At 36.2% G+C, this 16,956-nt stretch overlaps 2 protein-coding genes across 2 annotated transcripts in view; one reads left to right on the forward strand and one right to left on the reverse strand.

The window, feature by feature from the left end:
• CENPP (centromere protein P) overlaps nt 1-16,956 on the reverse strand; it is a 158,473-nt gene that overhangs the window by 100,687 nt on the left and 40,830 nt on the right. The gene's annotated exons all lie outside the window — the stretch shown is intronic.
• Nucleotides 14,118-16,956, forward strand: part of OMD (osteomodulin) — an 8,191-nt gene continuing 5,352 nt past the window's right edge. The window contains exon 1 of the mRNA XM_012726221.1: nt 14,118-14,354. The gene's annotated coding sequence lies outside the window, so the exon portion shown is untranslated. The remainder of the gene's footprint in view (nt 14,355-16,956) is intronic.

Genomic DNA, 16,956 nt, shown 5'->3' on the forward strand with positions numbered 1-16,956 from the left:
TGCTTCGTCGATCTGCCTGTTCTGCTCCCCGCTCTGTCTCTGGTGAATCCTCTCACCCTCACATCTCTGGCCTGTACCCCAATTCTGTATGAATAAATAAATAAATCTTTAAAAAAAATGTTTTCAGATCTTCTTCCACCAAGAAGATCTTGTATTTATTCCTTTAATTTTCACAAAAGCACTATGAGGCAGGTACTTTTATTTATACCAATTTTTTAGGTATGGGAATGGGGAGACAAGCACTAACTAACTTGTGCCAGACCTAGGATCTAATCCCAGCAGTGAAGTTCAGACTTTTAACCATGTCAACACACAAATTTCTAAGTCAAAAATCAACCTGCTAGAATCTATGTGCAGTCTCCTTCTGGAGAGCTGGCCTCCACAGTCAGGCTTTCCAGGTTGCTCTGTAGTAGCGCATGCTCACCAGTAGTCTTCCCTTGACTTTTTAAAATAATTTATATATATTTATATATTTCACATCATTGTTCATTTTTATGCAGTGTTGCTTTCTCCCTGCAGGTACAATCCTCATAAAATTCCCACCACTAATTCACCCACTTGACCTCTTCTCTGTCCCATTCTTTCGTGTATTTGGCCACTACCTCTAATGTCAGATCCCTGAAATCCTCATCTAAAATGCTGGTCACAGAGATTAACAAGCATTTAAAAGCAAACGCTAACATAACTGTCAGAGGCCCTCTTGCCCCTCTATGCCCTTGCCCTGCTTTCCCACCTGCTGGGATCTATCCCGCCTTTCTTATTCTCTTCTCACACGCCATATCACACTCACTCTATTTTCTAACTGAAATATTAAAATTGGTTCCTTGCCTCATTTTGCAGTCCAACATGAACATGACCAACCAAACGGTTCTGTGCATTATCTGGATTGTATATGCCAGTTCCTTCAGCAAGAGGCCATCAGAGTTCCTGAGTTATAAATCTTCAACCTATCCTTTAAGACTCTCTATATTACATGTAGGCCCTACATCTAAATAATGATTTTTGAACTTTTTGATTTATTCTTACATCTTTTTATGCTATAAAACAGGATTATTTACCAGCTCTTAAACATTATTTTTTGGCAGCTGTGTCTTTGCTCATGCCATCTTTTCAAAATCTTACCCAACCTCAAATGTCAAATGTCAATCTTCCCAATTCTCCATAAACAGATGTGGCTTCTTTCCCCCTCTGTCCCTGAATCTTCCCAGCATTTTTGATTGTGCTTCTCTTCTGCCCTTACCACAACCTATCTTACTATAGCTATTCACATACTAATCTTTTCCAGAGAATTCTAGACATCTTGATTGTAAACACTGTGTTTCAGTCATCTTGGCATTCCCTCCTTACCAAAGGTTGGCATAGCACCTTTGTTCAATATATGCTTCTAAATTAATCAATAAAAGAAAAGGGAAAGCTTGTATCCTTCTATGTCATTTCCCTTTCTCTGCTGCTCCAGCAGAGAACACATTCCCTTTGCAGATGTAATGCTGTGCTCTTAGTTCTCAGAGGGAGGGGTGAGTGGCATTTTTTCCCAATGCATTCAGTGTTACTGACGGGTTTATTAGTTTCTATCTCAGGCATTAGGGAGTTTTGAGCAAATCCTCACACCCAAACAGCTCTGACTAGTAATGTAACAAGGGAAGAATTCCCAGCACTAATCTCTCCACTGGTGAAATAATAAAATGATTAATAAAGAGCTGTTCTAACATAGACATAAGAGGTTACAGAGGACCTGAGTGAAGGTCAGAAAGAGGAAAACTCAGGACACAGGGCAAATGCACAGTCCATTCTCTACTTTAAAAGCAGAGTATAACTGGTCATGTGAAGTATCAATATAAAGACTTGAGTTTGGGGGGCTAGAGATTTCCTTCCCATTAAGAAGAATTTATAAACAGGAGCAAAAGTAGACAAAACAATATAATGAGTACATCTCATTCAGTTTCAAAAGTTAGCAACTCATAGCTAATACTATTTCACTTTTACTTCTAACCCTATTATTTTTATAATAGCTTTAATGAGCTATAGCTATACAATTCACTCATTCAAAGTATGTTGTTCATGCATTTTTAGTATATCCAGGGTAAGAAGCCATGAATACAAAAAATTTCAGAATATTTTCGACTCCAAAAAGAAACCCAATGCCTGTTAAAAGTTATTCCCCATTTTCTCCCAACTTGGGTAACCACAAATCCACTTTCTGTCTCTAAGGATTTTATATGTTTCTGGACATTTCAAATAAGTGGAATAATAAAATATGTAGTCTTTTGTCTGACTCCTTCCACTTACATAATGTTCTCAACATGGACTCATGCAGCATGTGTCAACACTTCCTTTCTTTTTACTGCAAAATATTAACCCACTGTATGGATGGGGCATATTTACTTATGCATTCATCAGCTGATGGACATGATTTATTTCTGTTTTGGGGCCATAATGAATAATGCTACCACATTCTTTGGAAATGTGGTTATTCAAATTATTTACTCAATTTTAAGGTGGTGACTATCACTATTATTACTACTGACTTTTATAAGCTCCTTATCTACTCTGGAAACAAGTCCGTATTAGATATATGATTTAGAAAATGCTTCTCCCATCCTGTAGGTTGTTTTTATCTACTTTATGGCATCCTTGGTCACAAAAGAGAAATTTAATTTTGAAGATGACCAATTTATCTGTTTTCTTTTTGTTTCTTGTGCTTTTGGCATGTCCAAAGTCATAACAATTGACATTTTTGTTTTATTCTATTCTACCACCTCTATCCATTCTGAAACCTCAGAATAGCTTATCTCTAATTTCCCACATGTACTGAAAGATACATATTTCAAAAATTGATTTCCAGAAATAAAATTTTTCCATTAAATTTGCTATACAAATCACCTAATTTTCACCATGGAAGGATAATCTTATGTTAATATGCTATAGACCTCTGAAAATAAAGACAACAAAGCTAAAAGTACTTTAAAAGAGTCTCAAAACACTACCGTTATTTTAAAAAATATAAGTATCTAACTGAAGCAGAAATTATATACATGGTCTGACTAATAAAAATACATAATTGGGAAGACCAAGGGATGGAATATTTGAAAACTGGGAACAGAATTATACTTTACATACTTATAAAGTATCTGAGTCACTTCACAAGACTATAAAAATCTTATTAAAAAAAAGAACAGTGCTAGCTAGCACTTACAGAGCCTATTCCATATGGCAATAACAAACGGAGCATTCTTTTTTTTTTTTTTTTACATCATTCTTCATTTTGTGCGTTCTACAAATGAAGTATTCTAATGGTAAGGTTGAAATACCAAGCACTCACTTAATCATCACAAAACCTTATGATTGTAGAAATGGGCATAGCAATCCAATCTACCTGATTTCAGGCTAACAGCAAATGCTGAAGAGAGTGGGTAGAAAATGGCTCTCTCATACATTGCTGGTAGGAATGTAAAATGGTATTAGTCATTCTGCATAATAATTGAGCAGACTTTTAAAAACTAAACATGTGCACATCCTGTAACCTAGCAGTTATATGCTATGGCATTTATCCCAGAGAAATAAAGACCTGTGTTCACATAAAAACCTGTATTGATTACTAATATATTTTTAAACCTGCATGTATTGCCATTATATAGAAACAAAATTATACATGAACTTTTTGGGAGTTTTATTAGTAATAGCCTCAAACTGGAAGAAGCCCAGATGATCTTCAGCAGAGGAATGGTTAAACCAATTGTGGTATGTTAAGATTGTAGAATACTACTCAATAATAAAAAGGAATAATCTATTGACAAACAACTTGATTAACAACCTGCTGAGTGAAAAAAGAAACTCAACTCCAAAAGAGATTATATTGTATGATTAATTCATGCATGTTTTTGAAGTGACAAAACTGTAGAAACTAAGAATAGATTGTGGCTCCAGGAGGCACAGATAGAAGGGGTAAGGACAAGAAATTTGTGTGACTATAAAAGCATGTGGACTAGGGGTGTAAATGTTCCTTACTTGACTATGTCACCTCCAACATCCTGATTGTGATACTGGTAATATAGTTTTATAAGATGTTATCTTAGGGGAAACTGAGCATAATGCACATGGAACTCTGTGTGACTTCTTATAACTTGATTGTCTTTCCAATTATCTCAAAGCAAATTTTTAATTAAAAATCAACTAAGGGCCCTCCCTGGTGTACAGTGGGTTAGAGCACAGCACTGAGAATCTAAAGCCGCTTCCGCATGAGTTCGATTCCTGCCTGCCCTGGAGGAGACCACATGGCGTGGCAAACCTCTCCTGACCAGCCCACTGCTCCCCTCAGCAGTGTACTTTGTCGATCTGCCTGTTCTGTTCCCCACTCTGTCTCTGGTGAAGCCTCTCACCGCCCCTGAACCTCTGGCCTGCACCCCAGTTCTGTATGCACAAATAAATAAATCTTTTTAAAAAAAATCAACTAAGGGGGCCTCCTGGTGGCACAGGGATTAAAGTCTCAGCATTATCAAGCTATTGCCAGCCACTGCAGTCTGATCCCTGGCCAGGGAGCTGACCCACATGATGTAGAAGACCTCTCCTATCTTGCCTGCTGCTCCCCTCAGCAGTTTATTTCAATAGATCTGCCTGTTCTACTCCTCACTCTGTCTCTGGTGAATCCTCTCACTCCCGTACCTCTGGTCTATACCCCAGATATTGCAAGCATTAAAAAAACTTAAAAAAAAAAAAACTTAACTAAAAGTACAAATTGTAGAATTTTAAGGTATCGAATTAATCACCTTAAGGATGACTTTATGAAACAACCAAGTATTTAACCACTCTGAACCTTAGGAATTTATAAGTGGCACAAAATAAAAAATTAGGACAAAAGATATGTTGACTTTAGAAAAAGGTGATTATATAGTCCATCCGAGGATGCTTAGTTCCTCATATAAAATAGCATATAGCATTTGTATATGACCTACTGACATCCTTCCATCTTTAGGTCACTTATACTACCTTATACAGTGTAAATGCCATAAATATAGCTATTATACTATATTGTGTAGGAATAATAACAAAAAAAATCTGTATACTCAGTACAGATGGAACCAATGCAAGCTTAATTACATGTATTTTCAATCAGTAGTTGGTTCAATTCATGTATGAAGAACCTGCGGCTATAGAGAGCCAATTAAGGATGGTTTATATATAAGGATGCAATGTATAAGGAATACCAGGCAATATTAAATACATAATTCAAAATAGTTATTGCACTTGGCTAGAAAAGAGCAGGGAAACAAGAGATGGGCTTCCAAGGCCTTAATGTCTTACTTCTTACACCAGATGGAGAATACATGTTTGTTTCATTAGTCTTGGTATCTTATACTCACTTATTCTTTTCAGAATCTACTACACATAAAAATACTTAGCAAACTGAAAAATAGAAAGAAAATAAAAGAACCCACAATACAAAGCAAATGAACAATTTTAATATTGTAAAGTAGTAACAGAAAGGATGCATGAAGATTCAATCAATTCAAATAAGGTAGCAAGAGCATGTGATGCGAACAATTAAGCACATTAAAAAAAAGTGATGTGGGTGATTTGGTGACGGGAGACCCACAGGGATTACAATTGAGATGAAAAAATGCACAAAATGATGTAAAAATAAACATATTATATAAAAAAAAGTGAAGAAAGAAAGAAAAAAAAAGAGTGATGAGGAGTAAGTCCTGTCAGATATTGAAAAGCTGTAATAATTACAGTCACATGACTCTGGTACAAGATCAAGGAAAATAGAAACAATGTTGGATTCAGTGCATGACGTAAGTGGCATTTTTAACTGGATAAGCAATTTTTTTGGTCTTTCTCCTCCTGATTTATTTCTCTTGCAAACAGCAAGAGTTTATCACTTTTTATAATTAAAAGGTATTCCATGTTGAGTGTCTACTGGCCATCTGTGTTCTCTGAAGAAAAATCTATTTAGCTTTCTGCACATATTTTTATTGGGCTGTTTTTATTGCTGTTGAGTTGCATGAGTTCTTTTTAAATATATTGATTACTAGCCTTCTGTCAGATATGTGATGTGCAAATAAACAGCCAAAACTCTCCTAATTAAAAAGAAGGAGAATGGGGTATCATATTTCAAATTATATATACTACATAGCGGTAATAATTAAACAGTATGGTACTGGAACAAAAACAGACACACAGACCAATGGAATTGAACAGAAAATCCAGAAATAAAGTTACATCTATGGACAACTAATCTTTGACAAAGGAGTAAAGAATATGCAGTAGAACAAGGACAGCTTGTTCAACAAATGGTGCTAAGAAAACTGGACCACCACATACAAAAGAATGAAACTAACTACCTGACACCACACACAAAAAACAACTCCAAATGGATTTAAGAATTGAACATAAGTCCTGAGACAATAAAATACAGGCAAAACAGTACATGGATAAGACATTTTTAATTGTATAGCTCTTCAATTAATGCTATCAGGAAACTTGGAAAGCCACTTGCAAAATGTCCAGTGGAATGATACCTCACATCTCATAATAAGTACTATAAATTCAAACAAATTAGAAATCCAAATGTAAAATATAAAAAATTTAAAAGAATCCATAACGGGACTGGAGAAGTTTATAAAAACTATGGGAGAGTTTTCTGATGATAAAGAAGGGGACTCTAAAAACCAGAAGGACCTTGGACCCAACCTGGTAGCACAACAGGTTAAGGCATAGAACTATGAAGCCAGAAGCTGGCCACAGCCACTCAGCATGGGTTCAATTCCTGGCCAGGGAGGTCACCTGCATGGCGTGGCAGACTTCTGTCTTGCCCGCTGCTCTCCTCAGCAGTGTACTTCGTCCATCTGCCTGTTATGTTCCCCATTCTGTCTCTGGTGAATCCTCTCACAGCTCCTGCATCTCTGGCCTATACCCCAGTTCTGTATGCATAAATTTTAAATAAATCTTCAAAAAAAAAAAAACAACCCAGAAGTTTCTTAAGTGGAAGTGTATAAATGCAACACCATAACAAACTCATCATAGCAAAACTGTTCAGAGAAAAGTCAAAGGGCAAATCACAAATTGGGAATCAATAGTTAGAAGTCATAACAAACAGGCCTAATTTTCTTAGAATTCCTAAAAGTCAAACAATCTTGATTTACTTCTACAACACAAGAAAAAAACACAGTTCCAGAAAAAGTACACATGGCTGTAAAACATGAGACACACAGAGTCACAGTAAGAGAGCTGAAAACTCACACACTGTTACCATTTTAACCAACCAGATCATCCAAAAAAAGCAAACAAAAAACCTTAAACTCTAACCAGCAAGATTTAACCGATGTCCTAAAGTCCTCTGTAGACAGCAATCACAGATGCCCATGTAAATGGATTTATCCTTGAATAATACATTTGTACATGTGTGCAATGACACAAAAAGTTACTAATGGCATCAATGACCATGAAGAAAAGGAAAAGATTAGACGATCTCAAATTTCTGCAAGAATTCTTTTCAAAAATAATGATTTAAAAATATACACACCTGTGTGTGGACACGTAAAATATCACTGGAAGGAGTCATAAAAAAATGACAATACTGCATTCTACTGAAGGTCTCCAGTGCAGTGGACGAATGTGTCTCAGCAGCAGCTGCAGTAGGAGCCGGGGGTAAGGGGAAGTTATGATAGAAGTGTATTTTCATGGTGTACCTGTGTAACATAAATACATATTTGGTCTCTGCTCACAGTTCCTGAAAGAGTCAGAACAGGAGTTAAGCTGTAGGACAGCCAGCTGGTGTTGGATCACTGGTTGGTACAGGAAAACCCCAGTCATCTGGTGTCAGAAGTGTTGTGAGTAGTGGGAGAAATAACAAGCTTTCTTTTCAACCTTTGAGTCATTTAACAACATAAAATCAACTCTATTCCACCAGACACTTTTAAGTTTCAATGCCTCCACTGGAGATTCATATACTGCTTAAAAAGTAATACCACTCATTTCTTCTTTCCCTTTTCTCCTTTCTGTAGACTTCAGCCAAATAACTACCAACTGTCTTTTCCTAGTTCTGTGTCGTGATTTTCACAAATTTGTTCCACATCCTTTCTGTGCACAAGATCAGCTGACACAGTGGGTAATGGAGATGACAGAACACAGCAGGTCTGGTACAGGCAGGGTCCTATGGCCATTTTTCCTTCAAGAGGCATGAAGTTGGGAAGATAACCAGAACATGCAGAAGAGGGGGCTCCATAGGGGTAATATGCATTCACTCAAATAGGATTTACTGAGCACCTTTCGTGAACAGACAACTTCAGGATATGACAGCACCAAAGAGAGAGTAACAGAAGAAAGATTAGAAAAATAATTACGTTCATAATTTATCACTGCTGGGATCAACTGGTATCTGGAAGCTAAAAGGAGTTAGTTGGCACCAAGTTGAAGGAATGAGAAGGGTCAACATTCCCAGCGATGGAAAAGCATGTGCTGAGGTCTTATTGCGGCAATAGCAGGGCAGAGAGAGTCCCAGAAAGTTCAGGGTGGGTGCAATCCCAAAGCCTAAGGGAACCGGCGGAAGGATGAGAAAAGGTCAGTTTCCCCAAACATGGGGTCATGTTTGGGAATTTATTTTAAAAGTATCAGATAAAATCCACTGGAGGAATTTAAGCAGAAGTATGACAATTCAGACTTACTTGATACAGAAAAAAGATGAGAACAGGTTTGAGAAGGAGATGAGTGAACACAGGGAGACCAGTCAAGACACTCCTGACTGATATCCTGAGAGACGCTGGTCACTGGAAAGAAAACGACAGGATGAGACCATAAACCATGGGCACACTAAAAAAGATATTTAGGTGCTGGAACACAACAAACTCAGTAATAGATCTAATCTGAGAGGGAGGAGCAGAAGACAAGTTACATTGGAGGTTCCCAGGTTTTCACAGCACCCGGACATGTGCTAAAAAAGTTCTTGGGCCCACTCACATATTCTGATTCTGCAGTTCTAAGTTTGGAGATACTTGTTGGAACCTAAATTTTACCTGGCAATTCAAAGGCTGGTGGATCTCTAATTACATTTTGTGGTGCATGCAATTAGAGGACTCCCAAACTCTGGCTTATGCAAGAGAGTGGGTGAGGCTGGGGTGGGAGTGGGGGTTGAAAAGGAAGGTCATTATTTCCACCTCCTACTCACAACATTTTTGACACCAGATGTTCATTTATGGAAAAAGTAAATGAGGGAAATGAAAACTTATGAGGGTGGGTCATTGAATGAATAATGTATGCTCCTCACAAACATGAAGGGTAGCTGCACAAAGACAGTAGTGTTTGGACTATTTTAGGACTATTATTTAGTTTGGACTAAATAATCTTTCTGACTGAAGCAGTTCATCAGCTGGAGTGATAATGCCTAGAAAATATGATTTGATTTAGAAAGCTGGAAGGCTATAGCTTCTGGGCACATCAAAAGGATTTGTGGACACTAAGACTGATCCTGCTGCCTCTGTGAGGATGTCCCAACCCATCCCACCTCCAGCTCACTCTTCTGCCCCCTTGATATACTAACTCAGCTTGCATCCCTCACTGAATTTAGGTCTTTATCAAACTGACTGAAATAGTGACCTTCCTTCCTAAAATATATTAATAGATTTTATTTCTTACAGCAGTTTTAGACTCGCAGTAGAACTGAACATAAAGTACATAAATTTCCCATGTCTCTTCCAGTTTTGAGTACCTCCTTACTAGCTGTTACAAGACAGTTACGAGATACTCCAGGCTCATCCTTTGTGATCCCTATTCCAGTCCTGGGACCAGTCATTTGTTTTTCCAAGGAGATGAGGTCTTATGCTGGAGAATGGAGTTAGAAATGAAGATCTGGGTGCTGGGCGTTCACTGCTGCTAGAGTGTCACTGCTTCTAGGTCCACTGCCAGGTGTCCACTCGCTCGTGCATGAACCTATCCTTTATGTAACCACTGTAGTTTATGTATGTGAAATATTGTATGCAGGTGTAATGAATGTATGTATGATACTGAGGTTTTCAGGTCCACCACCTCACAGATCATTTCACGACCTCCCCTTGCTTCTCTGTAACATCCTACCCACAGAGACACACCTGGCTCCCCAACCCACCACACAGGTGACTGCTGGGTTGCAGCACATACTTGTACAATATCAGGAATTGGACCTGTACCCTGTGTTCATTCATTTTTACTCCTCTCTACCGCTCTATTCCTGTCCACCGTACTCCATCGTGTCATCCAACATGTTTCACTTGTTTGTTTGTTTGTTTGTTTTCCTCTTATATAACAAGAGGGATTCTTATTGCTCAGTCTTCACGACCTGAAACTGCTGAACAAGTAGGTGCTCAAGTACTGTTAGCAGAATGAATGAAACATTTTACACTTATTGCCTGAATTAGGTAGATCTTTCCAGTACTTTGTTATTCAGCTTTGAGATACTTCAAATTATAATAGTAGAGTACAATTTAGAATTTCACAGTTCAACTTATGGCTCTCCCCAACTGCTAGTTATAACCACCTCGCAGAAATGGAGAACTATCACGAATTTTGTAGCTGGTGGTATCCTGGAGATCCATTTTCTTTATTGAGGTGACATCAGTTTACAATACTAGACATGATTTAGGGAAATAGGTTAACACCTTCCCAAATGTATGTTACCACACCAATCTCACCATCAAAACATCCACAGCCCTTTGGGTCACAGCCTTAATCCTGCAGTTACATTTGTTTTGTTTTTATTGTCAGTTTCTTTCATTTGCTTTTTTCCTCTATATTCCACAAATAGCGAAATCATCTGATATTTTCTTTCTCTTTCTGACTTATTTCACTTAGCATAATACACTCTAGTTCCATCTATCTTGATACATATGGCAAGAGTTAATCTTTTTATAGCTGAGTAACACTCCACTATGTATATATACCACATCTTCATCACTATTTAGTTGATGGACATTTAAGTTATTTACACAACTTTGCTATTATAAATAGTGTTGCAACAAACATGTGACTGCCTATATCCCTTCTTCAGGAAGTAATTTTGCATTCTTCAGCAAGGTACCCAGGAGTGGAATTATTGGATGATACAGTATATCTATTTTTTATATTTTGAGGAAATGCCATACTGCTTTCCACAGGAGCAGGACCATACTCTATTCCCAACTAACAGTGCATAAGGGTTCCCTTCTCTCTTCTTCCTTGGCAACATTTGTTGTTTTCTGTGTTTTGTCTTTGTTTTGATAAGGGACATTCGCATTGGAATAAAGTGACATGTCAATGTGGTTTTGATTTGCATTTCACTCATTACAAGTGCCATTGACCATGCTTTCGTGTTCCTGTTGGCCCTCTATATTATCGCCTGTGGAGAAGTGTCCATTTAGCCCTTCAGCCCATTTTTTGATTGGTTCTTTGTTTTCTTTTTGTTGCACTGGGATGAGTGTTTATTCTTGGATATTAGGCCGTTGACTGACATATGTGCAAAAACTTTCTTCAACCCAGTAGGCTATGTTTAAATGACAGTGTTCAAAAGTTTTTAAAACCTGATTTAGTCCCATTCATTTATTTTTGTGTCTGTTTAACTTGCAATTGGAGTTGAGTCTCTAATGGCATTCCTGAAGCAATGATGAGACATATTTTGCTTGCTTTTCTCTATGTATTTTATGGTTTCTGGTCTTACATCTAAATCTTTAATCCATTCAAGTTAATTTTTTGTATGGAATGAGAGAGGTCTAGGTTCATTTTCTGCATGGTTTGTCCAGTTTTCTTAGCACCATTTGTTGAAGGTTTCACTTCTTTTGGTCTTTTATCACATATTAACAGCCCAAATAATCTGAGTTTATACATTTCTGGGAATGCAGCTCAATTATGGACAAAAGATAGGCCTCTCCAACAAACAATTCTCAATTAACAGCAGGATGCTGGAATATTCAACTCAGTTCTGAAACTATCCAGCTGGAGATAAAATCCTGAAAGTAAAGGGATCAGTCTCCCAAGATTGTTCTAAGCAAGCTCTAGCTAACTGGGTTCTAGCAAGGTACAGATAGTTTCCATTACCCCCACCTCAGATGTAGATGCCCTCAAAAGCCCAAATTATCATCTGTGCTTCCTGACCAAGTGGCTTTAAGCTAGAGGTCCCTAGGAATCGCCACCTCAGGTTCAGGTAGTTTGCTAGAGTTGCATGAGGAACTCAGGAAACTTATCTACTCACCATATCACTGATTTATTACAAAGGATATTAAAGGATACACTTACCAATCATATAAAACACATGCATAGGGCGAAGTATGCAGGAAGGCACAGAGCTTCCATGTCTTCTCCAGGCAAGCTATTTTCCCACTAAAACCTTCAATTTCACCAACCTAGAAGTTCTCTGAAGCCCCTCCCTTGGGTTTTTACAGAGGTTGTATTGCAGACGTGATTGATTAAATCACTGGCCACTGGCAGCTAAACTGAACTTCAAGCCCCTTTCCTCTGGGGGAGGATAGTGGGGTTGGGAATAGAGTGTGACTGGAAGTCTCAACCCTTTATTCAAGTTGTCTTTCCTGATATCCATCCTCCTTCCTCAGTGTTCTCCAAAAATTAGGTTTATTAATAAAAGACAATATTAGTACTCAGAAAATTCCAAGCTTTTTGAAGGCACTATACCAACTACTAGAACTGTAGATGAAGACTAAGTAAGTATGAGAAATATGTATTTTGGTCACCCAAATGTGCAAAATATATACTTCATGTAAATCATATTTCCCCAACTATTACTCAAAGCTTCTATTTTTCTTCTAAGGCCTGATTTTAACCACTACCTTCCCCTATTCCCAAACCTTGCCAAGCTAAACCTCCCCTGTTGGTCTCATTAAATTTCCTAGTCACCCTTGATTCTACCAATTGTAAATATTCTTCTCCCATTTGTTAGGAACAGAAACAACATAATCACTATCATAAATTCAAATCAGAGTTAAATGAAAAAATATAAAAATTAAGCTGTTAACTTTTAATTAATCTTCAAAAAAGAACCATGAAGGCATGTAAAATAATTTTAGAAAATACAGAAATTTGCTCTATTTTCTTTAGCATGGAAGTCTGAGGTTAAAGAACAAAGACTAATAGGAAACATATGGGGAAGATCAGTAACAAGATGAAATCTTGGCCTAAATACATCTGCCACATTTTACATACCAATGTCTCAAATAATAGATTAGACCTTTACAATATTGCCAAAGCACCATTTTGAAACACTGTAAATATTTTTAAAATCTGAAGCATAGCAAGAAAAAAAAAATTGAGTTCTTTTTAAAAATCTAATGAAAAACACTATTTTGAGGAAAATAAAATGAACTCCAGGAATTATTTTACCTTATTAGTGTGCACAAGCCTGAAAGAATCTCCTAAAGAATGAACTCAAGGTTCAGTGCCAAGAGACACAAGTTAACTCTCTGTTTAAAAAAGCATAAAAAATATAGCATTTAAGCAATTAACTGTTATTTTTCAGAAAAGAGATAATAAAAAGTGAAATGAATCTGCAAAATAAAAGTAATAGTGCCTGGTGAACAGAAGTTTCTTATTCCACTTTATTCAGTACTATATATTTTTTGTACTATTAAAAACAGGCAAATCAGAGATATATAAGAGTAATGCTCTAAGTTCTGTAACCAAGACAGTGATTTTTATATTGAAGGTTAGTAGAAGGCATTCAACTTTGTGTTTGGGAGAATGGTGAGGAAAGGGAAACCTGATAGAAAATATGTAATTCGTTATATGGAAAAGCTAAATATTTAATCTTTAATACTAATGAAAATTCATTTAGTTTTTTAAAAATAAACTGTGAAATGCTGGTTCCTTATCTCAATTAGGGAACACTGGTTTAGTAAACACACAAGGTATCAGACAACTGAGATCTCAGAGACTGAGTTCCACCTTAAATGATGGAGACACTGAGTTTCATTTTACAGAGGACCTTAATTTGAAAAATTCTTTGGCATGAAGATGAAAATAAAAACAGTAATCAGTACATGCTGTTTCATTTAGTTCTGTTTGCCTTTCATATTAGAGGAAATTCTTACCACACCTCAAACCAAAATTAAGGGAAAAAGAAAGAAGTAAGCCACATAAATCTGACTAAAACACAGGCATCTTAATTTGAATCCACAAAGTTTTGTATAATGAAAAGAAATACATAATTTTAATTCAACCCAAGAGTTTTCCAAGCAGATTATATTTGCTTAAATTGCAACAGTAATTCAAAGGACAACTTATGTGGATACAGCAGTTACTGTGGATTTTTAAGAGACTCAGTTAAAGAATTTAGGAATTTCTGATTCATTGACAGGCTTTGCAAATTCATCAACTCCTGAAAACTAAAGCAAAATCAACAGGTATGATAAAATAATTTTCAATTTTTAAAGAAAGTATGCCTACTGTTAAAATTTTAAAAGTATATTTGAATTGTTTAACATTAAAATAGACTGCCATCATCATAAAAGCACAATTTTTATAAGTAATATCTGGTAAAAGATACATTAAAACTTTGATGAGCCAAAATATTCAGGAGAGAATTAGTATAGTGGTTTTAATTTTCTAACTTAGTTTATCCAATAATTGTTATTTATATATTTTTACTTTGAAAGATTCACAGGTTTATGGAATCAATTTCTGTCGTTCACATCTTAGGTAACTAAAAAAAATTGTAGAGTCATACATCTGAGCAGTGCTAGTAATTCTGGTTTTAGGAGAAATAGTTACTTGTACAAATACCACTAGAAATGTTTTAAAAATTTCTCCACTGACCAAATACCTGAGATTAAAATGTTTTTGCTTTCATGTGCCTCTTAAAGGGAAGTGAGTGTTCTACTTAACACTGAAGGATCGAATTTCTTAGATTCAAGTTAATTAAGATTTAGACATATTATGGCTAAAAATAACCGAGCCATTCATATTTATATATCAAAAATCTTATTTTCTTGAGTCTTGGGTGTAATAATTTTGCACAATATTTTACAGAGTTAAGTTTAAACTGCTATGGAAAAATTTTGAACCATATGTTAATACTTGGTTTCTTATATACTGGCTTTCATAGCATACCAGTAAAACAACTGAGCCTTTAAAATAATAAAATATTGTGCAGGTTTGCAATTACTTTAAATGTTCCAGGACAAAGTCTACTCATTGTAATTAATAATTTTAGAACTTTCTTAATGAAACTATGAGTGCTTTTCATCTCCAAATAAGAAAAATGTTATGAACGAGGAATCTTTATAGTCAAATTATGAAAATTTCATATTTACAGATAATTTTAAAAGTTAACAAATAATTTACTTTGCTTTAAACTTTCTTTTCCATATTTGGTATTTTTCCACTAGACAAGGTAGTAGAAAAATTAAGAATGCAGTATATTGGTATGGAAAAATAAGCAATAGAAAACAGTTAACTTCTCCATAACTATGCTTATTTATAAAAATCATGGTACAAAATAAACACCTAGAAATAATACCAGTACAGATAAGCATCTCTAACAAAATGCAACATAAAACTTATTAATTCAATTATTCTTTCAATAAATCTTTGAGCACTAAAGCACAGATTGTAATCGATTTTAGCAAAAATTAGAAATCAGGAAATGAGGTGACTGAGTAAAGCTATTTTGTTATGAGTTATCCTCTAGGGAACAAGACATAAATTATGGAATAGGAAAGGCAGAACAAAATAGTCTTAGTACATGGTCAAGAAGAGATTAGTTGAATGAAAAATTGGGATTCAGAATAATTTTAACAAAGAAGATTAACAGCATGAAAATTAAGAAGGATAGGAATTAATGGCCATGGAGGTGGGATGGATTTCACATCTGAGAACTGCACTTGGTCAAATGGGAGCGGGACATGTCTGGGGCCAGGGTGAAGTTCTCAAGGGGTGAGGACCAAGAAGGAAAGCTATCTTTAAGGAAAGGCTTTCTACTTAGGTGGCCAAGGAGACAATAAAGCAAACAGTAAGAAGCCCTTTATTTTCAAAGAGACCCCAATCACCAGGCTCTAATTTGAAGTCAAAAGTATGCAATTAAATGAAGGTCAAAAGTAAACCTATCTCCTTTTTCCTTCCCAATAATTTCTCTTAATTGCTGAACAACTGTCATGATAATCACCACTAACTGATGATAGCTAACTATCTTAATATAAGGATAAAATTCAGAGTTCCGATGAGCAGTGTTTTTTTTTCTTCTTCTTCAAAGTTTGTGTAATAGTCAACTTCTGAGACACCTCCCCCCGCCCCCCAGCCATGTGACTGGCCCTGTTGAATCACATATCTCCCGCCTCTCTGTTCCTTCTTTCCTCTTTCTGGTGTATTGAAACTGAAATTATGTATAATAAATGTTTGAAGAAACTATTATGTTGTACTATAAAGAATATGGATAACTGCATGCATTTAATACATAAAATGTTTTTAACAAGTAACAAGTAAAATGTATTATACCTATTACCAATTTCCTGAATCAAGTGATGTCTTCAAAGACAGCACTGATGTGTCTGCTGTAAGCTGTACTTTTATCTGCCTGAGAATATGTTTATCTGTTTTATTTATACTCTTTACAGAGGCTATCAAGCAGTGCCTCACCCCTAGAAATAATTCAAGACAATGGTTAACTGATGTAACCCAATCACACTAAGTAAATCACTACTTACAAAGTATATTAGTAACCACCTTCATAAACAATACCTAGTACAGGTAAAGAGTAAAAGCAACAGAAAGAGCGGCCCCAAATAGACTCAGTAGGAGCTTCCCAGTCCTGTGTCCTGGCCAGCCAGCACTAAGTTGCTGCCTTTGAAGAAGAAACCAGAATTTCTCACTTCCCTCTCCTGGGATTTCCTGTGATGATCACAGCTCAACTATATTGTGATAAATGTTTAGTCCAGACTGCAAAGACTATGGTTCTGGATTCAGGTTCTCCAGATTCTGGTCCTGATAGTCTTTTATGGTCCTGATAGT

Source organism: Condylura cristata, unplaced genomic scaffold, assembly GCF_000260355.1.
Source record: "Condylura cristata isolate star-nosed mole 26May11 unplaced genomic scaffold, ConCri1.0 scaffold00017, whole genome shotgun sequence".
Taxonomy (NCBI): domain Eukaryota; kingdom Metazoa; phylum Chordata; class Mammalia; order Eulipotyphla; family Talpidae; genus Condylura; species Condylura cristata.